The sequence below is a fragment of the Triticum dicoccoides genome, chromosome 7B (genome assembly GCF_002162155.2).
Source record: "Triticum dicoccoides isolate Atlit2015 ecotype Zavitan chromosome 7B, WEW_v2.0, whole genome shotgun sequence".
Classification (NCBI taxonomy): domain Eukaryota; kingdom Viridiplantae; phylum Streptophyta; class Magnoliopsida; order Poales; family Poaceae; genus Triticum; species Triticum dicoccoides.
The window spans coordinates 360,120,153-360,131,514 of NC_041393.1; positions in this window are offsets into that span (position 1 = coordinate 360,120,153).

Here is an 11,362-nt window from a genome sequence, read left to right on the forward strand (position 1 = left end):
GAAATCATATGTGCATCTTTTACCGCATCTTGTTATTGTGCACGTTCGTATGGAACGCGACAATCATAGCCGCAGGGTGCACATCTGGTGTGCTGCAGTGTACACTACTGAATCTTTGGATGTACTTGCATAGACCTTCTCCTTCTTTTCGTGGGATCACTTGCAAGTCACTGGGTAGCCGGGGGCCTTTCTGTCCTCCGATAAAGGCACCAATGAACTTGTTGCATAGATCGGACCATAAAGAGATGGAGTTTTCTAGCAAGTTCATCAACCAAGATCGCACATTGAGCTTGAGCACCAATGGGAAATAGTTGGCTAGAATTTTATCATCCCTTCCTCCGACAGCTTGCACAGTGATTGTGTAAATGCCTAGGAAATCTGCCGGGTTTAGCTTGCCGTCGTACTTTGTTGGTGATATAACCTCACGGTGGGACCTGCCCTAACAGGGCCAGGTTAGGCTTTTGGCGACTCAACAAGGAAGCCTTAGACAGGCCCAAGAAACCAAGACACGGAGACAGGAGGTGGCTTACGAGGTGGACCGGTTGAAGGCCCAAGACCAGAAGACGGTGCATGACCCGGAAGTGTAAGCCGTCCGATGGCGACTTGCCAAAGAAGGCAAGGTGATTTAGAGCTGGCGTCAGTAACGAAGTACAAGCCGGGCCGGCATATTGTAAGCCCAGGGCCTCGACCTGTGTATATAAAGGCGAGTCCTTGCGGCGGGTAAACCTAGATTATAATCGATCGATAGCTAGGTTAAGCGAATCTGATCCCTTGTAATCGATACTCAAGCAATAAAACACAAAGCAAGACATAGGATTTTACCTTGATTGTGAGGGGCCGAACCTTGGTAAACTCGTGTCTCTCGTCCCGCTCAACCCCTTTAAGCTAATCACCATAGGCATGGCCTCGCACCTAAGTCCTTCCACTCGGGCATCTACCATGAAAAAACCAAGACAGTTGGCGCCCATCATGGGGCCAGGCATGATGGTCTTGAGTTCTTGAAGGGCTCTTTCCCAGGGATTGAGGGATACACCATTGGCAGGATGACCAAGAGTCACTGCAGCCAGCTCTACATCAATGATGTTGGCTGGGGCCCCGAGGCCGACTCAATCGAGTATGGGCACCGGTTCCCCTTCGGTGGAATTCACGTCTTCATCAGCAAGATTGACAGATTAGAGCCAGAGCCGGACATCTACACCAACATCGTCGAGTCGGCTCGGCGCGTGCAACCCGCCAGGGTTCAACCCGGCCGGAAGCGCGTTCTCTTTGGTTTCACGCAAGGCATAGAGCTTGCGGAAAACTCTAAGTCTGGAGGAGAGATTCTTAACTACTCAGGTGATGAGTCCTCGACCGGAGAGACAGAGTTAATCTATCAGCTTCAAGATGGCAAACTTGGGGGCTATTTTGATGGCAACAGTATTCTGGACCCCTATGAGCCACCGTGTGGGGCTGCTATCTTCATGGCTGGCACAGGGCCGACTCTCAATTCTTTAACGGCGGCTGCAATAGCCTCTGACCCGGCCGTGTAAAGGGTTGGTGGATCTGAGTCAGCCAGGCCACCGACTCAAGTACTGCTGGATCTCATGGGTACATTGACAACTTTGTTGGCAACAAAGGTCACTGCGGCAAATTAGGCAGAGCGCAATGTAGATGTTGCAAAGATTCATGAGGAGATAACCAAGACCCTGGAGGATATCAATGCAGAGAATACAAGGATGGCAGCAGTGTAGGCTCAGATCGAGGCTGAGTCGGATCGCGTGAAGATAGAAGCTTAGCGTTTAAGTCTGGATCAAAACGCTTCCAACGTAGTTCTTCGTAGGAGGTACTAGATCCGCCTGCCTTTGCATTATGAGCCCATGAATCTATTTAACACACCAGGGGCAGGTCTAAGTACTCTAGATGCATGAGTGAATCCTCTGTTAAACCCAGATATGCCAGGGAATCAGGCGGCAACTCAACCCCATCAGCCTGAGCTGGCTCAAAGGGAGGAGCGGGTGCCTAACCCGCCCCCAATCATACACCGCCTCCACGTATACTAACACCACTTGAGCACTTTTCTAACCCGGTGGATAATATGTTATTGGCAGCAACCCGGCTGGCGGCAATTCCGATCACCGGCGAGTCACCAGTCTCGGTTGAAACTCGGAATGCAGTTGAGCTCTTACAGACAACCACTGCACAGCAAGCGGCTTATTCATACAACCGAGATCGTGTGCACTCAACTCCCCTCCCAAGTCATAGTTATAGCTGGCTGTCAGTACAACAAACTTTTACATTTGTTGCCCAGACTTATACACAAACATGTTGACATCGCATAGGTACACCAACATCCAAAGCAAGGCCAAGCCAGAGAAGCAACTCTTAGAGAGATCAAAGAGCAGATCAAGAAGACCAATACAAACAAGACACCAGAGCATCACTTTGGGAAGGCCTCCCCTGCAGGGAAGGAGAGCCTGGCAGGCTCGAGGTCGCCCCAAGAACAAGTCCAAGATTTCCCCGGCAGGATTGCCGATCCACCAGGGGCAAGTCTCCCCACCAAGGCGCCACCGCTCCACCACACCACCACACAAATCAATTATCAGTGTGGTGTCGATCCCTCAAGTGATTAAGTGGATTCCACTAGACATGTGGCGGCCATTTGGAAGACAGATTACCTTCATATGACACCCGTCCAGAGGCGTGTCATGTAGATAAGCAGAATATGATTAAGCAGCACGGCATGCTTGCTGGGCTGCATCCTCAGCATGACACCTAGCAGTGCATTTAATGCACTTTGTCCTAACTGCCATAGTTAGGATTGATAACAGTGTTAGATATCTAAGCATCGGATAAACAATGTTTTTCCACTGTGGTCACCCCTTAAGCTATAAAAGGAGGTCCAAGGCAACCTAACAAGGGATTCAGACCCTTGCACAGTTGTACGCGCTTAGCTCCTCTCCCTCAGGCGATCTTGCCGAGCTTGAGGGCTGCACGCTCGTTGTGTTCCCTTACCCAATCCACCAAAGAAGGAGTAGGGTTTTACGCCTCAAGGTGGCCCGAACCTGGGTAAAACCCACCAGTGTTAGCATCGTCATGTTGTTTCGTGGCTTTCGCTCTTTGTGCAATGTGGTCTTTCCCCTTACCGAACCACAAGGTGCCGATGCCCCATAGGTGATCATGTTCTCCCACGACATCTTTGGCGCGCCAGGTAGGGGGGAGGCGCTTGCGTGAACCCGAGGTTGTGAATAGTGCGTCGATCATCATCATCTTCATTCCTGGCGCCCAAGAAGAAGCCTGGCGATACAACTCACCCTTCCACTTCGAAGACCCCCTCGCATGCAGCCGCTGACATCGTAGGCGCTGCTTCAGCGTTAGGTGAGGCAGGTGCCGTAGGTGACACGGCCACCACAGGCGGCGCTGTTGTTGTGTTCCCTGTGGCTAAATCTGGAGCAGAAGACGTAGAGGGAGAGCGGCATCAACAACACCCCAACAACCATAACCCACATGCCGCGGGTGGATGAACATTCAGTCTCCGCCACCTCGCCGTGCTACGACGGCTATGGTGTGAGTCGTCACGCTCCAATCGTGCCTGCCCCAGGCGCGGCTACTGGACACGCACCTTACCCAGAGCAAGATGAGCAAGATAGAGCACCGAACAGGATCGCCAATCCTCGGGCGTGCCCCACTCACCGCCAAACTACCCTAGCGATCGGCTTGTGACGACAAGAACATAGCGACACTCCAGCTGGTGCCACCAGGAGTCATGCGACATCTCGATCTGCCTCATCATCTATGCCTAGCATCGTTTTGGAAGCCATGGCACAGGCCCAACTCCTGTTGAGATTTCCGCCAGCAGCTAATCAAATGGATGAGTGGAGTGCCACCATCCAGAGTTTGCTCGGCAATGCGAAGGGGCCATGCTGATGGTGGAGTCCCCTCCACGGCAGCAAACCCAAAGGTAGCAACAAGAGCGACACAACCACGAGCCTGATGAAGCATCAATGGCCTCGTTTGATCCATGAGCTTGTTGATATCAATGTCAGGTCTTGGAGGATCGGCGGAGGGAAGATCCGCGCATCATTATTGAACAACGCCGGGAGACCCGCCATCAATCTGACAGGCGCCAATGGCTAGTGTTAGATTCCGGGCTCCACAGACCCAATAAAGGTTCGACCTCTGGGGCGTGTGCGAAGAACTCAACCTCTCTAGCAGAGCTACTTGCTTCTCTTACGGTCTAGCTCGATGAACAGGAAGGAAATGGACACAGCAGTTTACCCAGGTGCGGGCCATCTTATGGTGTAAAACCCTACTCCTGCTTTGTGGTGGATTAGCCTCGCGGGGGCTGAGGATGAACGAGTACAAGGGGAAGAACAAACTCACGAGGCTTATTCTTGTGGTGAGCCCTTGGGATTCGGTCTCCGGGAGTCCGATCCCTTCTATGGTGGTGGGTAGGCTATATTTATAGTGGCCTCGGTCCTCTTCCCCCAAAACTTTGGCACGAAGGGATCCCACAGTGGCCAATTTTGAAAGGGGACAAGTAGTACATCTTATCCTGACGAAAGGTGGTCTTTGCCTGCAAAGCTTCAGATTGTGACGTCATGGTGGGCTCGACGATGACATCCATCCTGCCGTCCTGGTGGTCCAGGTCTTGTTACACGCAAACGGCAACCTTTGGTTGATTCCTTGGGACTATGCACCTGCGCTTGCCTCCTTAGCACCAAAGAGGAAACCTGCCGCTCTGCGCCCGCTAGCGCGCGCCTGACCTCGATCATCATGGCTGGGGTTACCTCAGCCTCATGAGGTGAGTGCTTGCATAGAAACATCCGCTCCTCAGGAGGCCGCCTGGGCAGGCCGCTCCTTCAGGAGGTCTTGACGTCATCTACTTCGCGAGGGTCTTGACTTGTCATGGCTGAAGATGGGACGTACCAGGCCATCGATGGAGACATGTCGTGGGCCGCAGGCAGGCAAGTCTGGGTACCCTGGTTCCCAAAACGCCGACAGTAGCCCCCGGCATTCTTTCTAATATTTTAGATAGAAGAAACATTTCTTCTATCTAAAATATTAGAAAGAATTTTGCTGATTTATTTATTGCTATATGCAATTTATGGAATTGATACACCATTTAATTGATATCATTTAGCAAAATGAAACACATCATATGCACGAACCGCTGACATCCGCCATAGAATAAACCACCGTCTCTCAGGCCTCCCTGACGGGTTCTACCATAGAGTCCAACGATAGACAATAACTCCCCCCCAAACACAGCTTGCAACTTTCATCGTATTATGCTCTCCACAGAGCAACTCTTCTCAAAATCTCAAAACACGCTCGCACTTGGCTTCAAGGCGAAGCCAAAGGTTAAGTGCAAAGCTCCACGGGCCCCCATTGCCTACGGACCGAGTCGACGCGTGGCGCTTGATAAGACATGGGCGTCTCCGCTTCCCCACGCTTCCTTGGCAACCGTCTGATTTGACAACTGCCTGTTGCAAACGCATCCTCACCATCATTGCCTACCACGCTCGTCCTCTGCTCCCTCTTTCCCTTGTGAGCTTGTGCGCCCTTCTGTAGACGCCATACCCAACCCATCTTTCTTCGCAGCCATGGATCCAAGAAGGGGGGAGTCCGTGTGCCTGAAGATCCCTCACCGGGGTTGGAGCATGCGCTAGACCAATCGATAGTGATCAACCAGGAAGGGTTTGACAAGGTTCGCCTGTGCCTCGCGGCTGATTCCAATGACTGGAAGGAGATAAAGGACTGGCCTGCCTCTCGAGCTTTGATTAAGATGGGAGCCACCAAAATTCCTCTACATCTTCATGCCCTCTCGGCCGGCCTGATCCCTCCTTTCTGTGATTTCTTTAATGTCGTGCTTTTGCATTACCAGATCCAGGCATTGCATCTGGATCCTGCCTCCATCGTCCTCCTTTCCAGCTTTGCCTTCCTGTGCGAGGCCCTCCTGGGTATCTCCCCGTCCATGGCCTTGCTCAGCCACTTCTTCTCGCTCCATCTGGTTGATGGCCGGCAATGCTCTGGGTGCGTGTCATTCTAGGCGGTAGCGGCTGGCTCCGGCATCGACTTCACTCTCCGCATAGACGCAAAGGGATTCTGGAAGCGGTGGGTGTATGTAGACGCCTCCGTGCTCAGCACCTGCTCCTTCTTCCAACAATGCTGGCGGTCCCAAGCTTCGGCTGGGGACATGTAGAGCTGGCTGACTATTGACTTGGGCGTGTCTGGTCCAGGTGAGCCAAGCTGAGGGAGGAAGGGGTGACGACGCTGATGGTAGCGAGGGAATTCATCCATCAGTGCATCACCCCCCTCCAATGCCATTTGCGCCCAATGTGGACCTTCACAGGCCCCAACGATCCCATGAGGCTTCAGGTGACTTCGCTTCCCTCCATGACAGGGCACCGTGCTCAAGCTCCTGACAAGTGACCCAGCTCCTGCAGCGCTCCATGCTGAGGGGGGCTCCTCTTGTACCACTACTCGAATGGAGAGGCATTCATCAGGCAGATGTCGTGCTTTGATGAGTGGGGGTTGCTCCCTGCGGGTCGTGAGGGGCCTCACAAGAACCCTGTAGTGGTGGCCCCCATGCCTGCCCTTCAAACGATAGCGGGAATGTACGAGCCGTCGACTGCTCCCGAGGCGTCCCCGGGAGGCCGGGTGCCTCCAGATGCTCCTGAGACTACCCTTGGACGTCAGGTGATGCCAAATGCTCCTGAAGTGACTCCCCGCGGTCCTGAGGGCAACCCAAGGGGAGCACTGTCTGCGGCCATGATCGTCTCCCCCACTTCCAGGGGCAGCGCCCCTTTCCGGCGCAACTCCTCCGGCCGTCGGAGTCTCCCGCAAGAGCAGGTTTGGGAGCTGCAGTGGCATCCCCCCGCGGGCCCTGAAACATGGGATATGGGTAGTCGTTGATGAGTAAGTACCTTTCCCCCCTTTGGGTTCTTGTGTGACGTGCTTCTTCCTAACATTTGCCCTTCAGGCTCCCTCCTGGCGTGGCGACGAGCCCGCTCGTGACGCGTCCTCCGGGGGCTCCGGAGCCGGTCGTGGCCCAAAGCCCCCTGAAGCAGGTGGCCGCTCGGGAAGCGGTGCCAGCCCAAGAGTCGAGGTCCTCAGGGAAGGATCATGAGCCTGCTCTCCTGGCACCTTGGCACCAGAGCAGCTCCCGCGGTGTGGGGGCCGCGCCGAGGGCCCTTCCAATGATCCTCGCAAGCGGTTGGGCGTCCCATGCGGTGGCTTTGCCCTCGAGCAGCGGAGCTGCGCACCTCTGTGCGGAGCTCGTAGTCTATGGTATGACCAGAGAGGCTCCAGCCACCGAGCCCTTGCCGAGGCCGGGCGGGTCGTCACACGCCCCTTCAGCAGGTCGGGGCGCAGAAGAGAGGCCCGGCCGGGTGCTGGAGCTCGTGCGTGGATGGAGCATCGTCCGCCACAACCTTTTCCAGGTAGCGGCAGGCGTAGGAGTCCTGGATTAGGGGGTATCCGGACAGCCAAACTATATACTTTGGTCGGACTGATGGACCGTGAAGATACAAGACTCAAGACTTCGTCCCGTGTCCAGATGGGACTCTCCTTTGCATGGAAGATAAACATGGCGATCCGGATATTAGATTTCCTTCTTTGTAACCAACTATGTGTAAACCCTAGCCCCCTCCGGTGTCTATATAAACCGGAGGGTTTGGTCCGTATAGGGATGATCACAACAATCATAATCATCATAGGCTAGCTCTTAGGGTTTAGCCTCTATGATCTCGTGGTAGATCAACTCTTGTAGTACTCATATCATCAAGATAAATCAAGCAGGAAGTAGGGTTTTACCTCCATCGAGAGGGCCCGAACCTGGGTAAAACACTGTGTCCCTTGCCTCCTGTTACCATTAGCCTTAGACGCACAGATCGGGGCCCCCTACCCGAGATCCGCCGGTTTTGACACCGACATTGGTGCTTTCATTAAGAGTTCCTCTGTGTCGTCGCTGCAAGGCTTGATGGACCGTCTCGTTGTCAAGGACAACATCACCTCTGGGGGAGCGCTGGCTATAGGCCAAACTCTCCAACTAGGTGGCTTCGTCTTGGCCGCTCGATCGGCTGCCGCACCGACGATGACCTCTCGGGTCATCACGAATAGCCTCCATGTCAATTCGGAACTCGCCGAACAGATGGGTCCAATAGAGCTCTCTTCCATTAATGAGCTCTTGGATCGCATCGCCGCTTTGGGAGTCGCTACAGGCTATGACCGGATTGGGCTTAAACCCGACCAAAGGGATATTAAATTCCCACCAGTCACCCACGAGATAGCGGTAGTGGAAGAGCCACATATGGACCGTCCCTCTATTCTGAGGACGAACTATGTCCGGATCACCGAGCTCTCTGAGCTGGATACCCGTTCGCGGGAGGAAACGACCCAGACCCCGAACTTAGAATCGGGCGAGGAGCCGGAGAAATCGGGCAACATCCTGGAGCCCAGGCTGTCAAGCCCGGAAGCCCCTCTGCCCCTGGGCGCTAGATCGGATCAGAATCCAGATTCAACTACACCCACCCACCCAGATTTAAGCCATCTCTCCCATATCAGACAAGAGCCACAAGAGACAGTACATCGCTACTGGGCCAGATTCCTCCTTGTGATAAACAAGGTCAAGGACTGTCGTGAGGAGGACGCAATCTCACTTTTTTGCAAAAATTGCCCGAGCAAAGGGATCTTTAATGATATAAGTCGTCGTGACGTAGTACACTTTGCCGACTTAGCAACCATAGTACAGAAGTACTGTGCGATGGAAAGTACCTGGAAAACCCAAACAGATTTTTGGGACAATCCAGCTCTCACTAAACCTTCCCTCCGAGCTAAAAGGGAAAACTCTCCTCAGTTACCCGATCCAACTCCCAAAAAGCCAAAGCCCACTCCAGGATGTGGAACCATATTGGAAGAATGGCTCAATGGGCCATGCAAAATTCATAGCACACCGGATACTAAGCCAACACATAGCCTTAGAGCATGTTGGATACTCCGGCAGGTAGCAAAAAGCGGCGAGGATCTTCTCGTAAATAAAGCAGAGCAACGTCCCGCCGAAGACAACAATGCGGTATTAACAGTCTTCAAGACTTTCGCCTCAAATAATAGGCGCAAGAGAGCTCATCAAAATCTTGCCGAAATCTGCCACGTAGCAAAAACAAATTCGTGGAACGACACTGCTATAACTTTCAGTGCCAGTGACGAACCCCAATTCCAGACAGTCCGGGCACCTGCCGCTTTGGTCCTTAGCCCAATCATGGATGGCTTTAGGCTCACCAAAGTACTCATGGACGGCGGAAGTGGATTAAACTTGATCTATGAAGAAACACTCAGCAAGATGGAAATTGATAAAAGCCGCATTGAGCAGAGCGGCACAACTTTCAGGGGAATCATCCCTGGTCGGGAGGGAAGGTGTGCGGGAAAAATCACACTTGATGTGGTATTCGGCACACCGGAGAATTACAGGTCCGAACAAATCACATTCCAAGTGTCTCCTTTCAGCAACGGATACCACGCCCTTTTAGGGCGGGACGCCTTCACAGGCTTTCAAGCTATAACCCATTACGGGTACATGAAGCTTAAAATGCCCGAACCTAGTGGAATCATCACTCTAGCAAGTGATCCGGACGTCGCACTCCGCACCGAAAATAAAACTGCAGCACTAGCCCTGGAAGCATTATCCGAAGCCCTAGCGGCCGAAGAACTAACAATGCTGCGCGCCACAGTGGACAGGGACGATGTGATACTCGACAAATGACCCAAGTCCACATCATTTAAACCCACAGACGAGATAGTCAAAATCCAGGTCCATCCAACGGACCCCACGAAGACAGCTTCCATCGGGACACAGTTGAGCCCCACAATGGACGCCGCACTATGAGAATTCCTACGCGAGAATTGGGACATTTTCGCCTGGCATCCTTTAGACATGTCCGGCATCCCACGCAGGTTGGCCGAACACAACCTCAACATACTGATAGGATACAAGCTAGTCAAACAGACTCTTAGGCGCTTCTCAGAGCCTAAACGGCAAGCCATGGGAGAAGAACTAGCCAAGCTAATTGAGGCCAGATTCATTAGAGATATCAAGCATCCTGATTGGCTGGCAAACCTAGTAATGGTACCAAAGAAGGACAAATCTTGACGCCTATGTGTGGATTTCAAAGACCTCAACAAGGCTTGCCCCAAGGATCCCTTCCCCCTCCCTCGCATCGACCAAATCATCGACGCCACCATAGGAGACGACTCACTATGTTTCCTCGACGCATACTCTGGATAAAATCAAATAAAGATGGCAGAGTCCGACCAAGCTGCAACGGCCTTCATAACGCCGTATGGCCCTTTCTGCTTCAACACTATGCCTTTCAGGCTTAAAAATGCCGGCGCAACCTATCAACGCATGATTCAAACATGCCTGGAGAAACAAATCGGCAAAACAGTGGAGGCATATGTGGACGACGTGGTCATAAAAACAAGACATATTGAAACCCTAATAGATGACTTGAGGCTTATGTTCGATAACCTCCGAACATACGACATCAAGCTAAACCCAGAAAAATGTATTTTCGGCATACCCTCTGGGAAGTTGCTCAGCTTCATTGTTTCCAATAGAGGAATTGAAGCAAATCTGGCAAAAATGTTAGCTCTGTCTCAATTGGCTATCCCAACAGACCTCAAGCATATCCGAAAACTAGCTGGATGCGTGGCTGCCTTAAGCCGCTTTATCTCCTGATTAGGAGAAAATGCACTACCCCTTTACCGCCTTCTTCGATGCACCGAACACTTCGTGTGGACGGATGCAGCCGCAGCCGGACTGGATGAAATAAAAACCTTATTGGCCAGTAATCCAGTCCTGACAGCGCCAAATATTGGCAAACCCATGTTACTATACATAGCTGCGACACATCAGGTTGTTAGTGCAGTGCTCTTCATCGAACGAGAAGCAGACAGATACAAGTTCCCACTCCAAAAGCCGGTATATTATGTGTCCACTATCCTCACTCCATGCAAATCCCGATACCCACACTATCAAAAGATAGCGTACGCGGTCTTCATGGCATCCCGGAAGCTATGACACTACTTTCAAGAGTGTTCAATTATGGTGGCCTCCGAAGTACCACTCAACGACATAATAAACAACCGCGACCCACGGGAAGGATTGCTAAATGAGCCATCGAGCTCCTTCCGTTCGACATAACATACAAACCACGGCGGGCCATTAAGTCGCAAGTATTGGCCGACTTTTTCACCGAATGGACAGAAGCCGAACTCCCTAAAGAGTATGGCGCGTACTCCAACTGGATCATGCACTTCGACGGCTCTAAAATGCTGACCGGACTGGGAGCGGGTGTAGTCCTGACTTCCCCCACCGGAGACATGG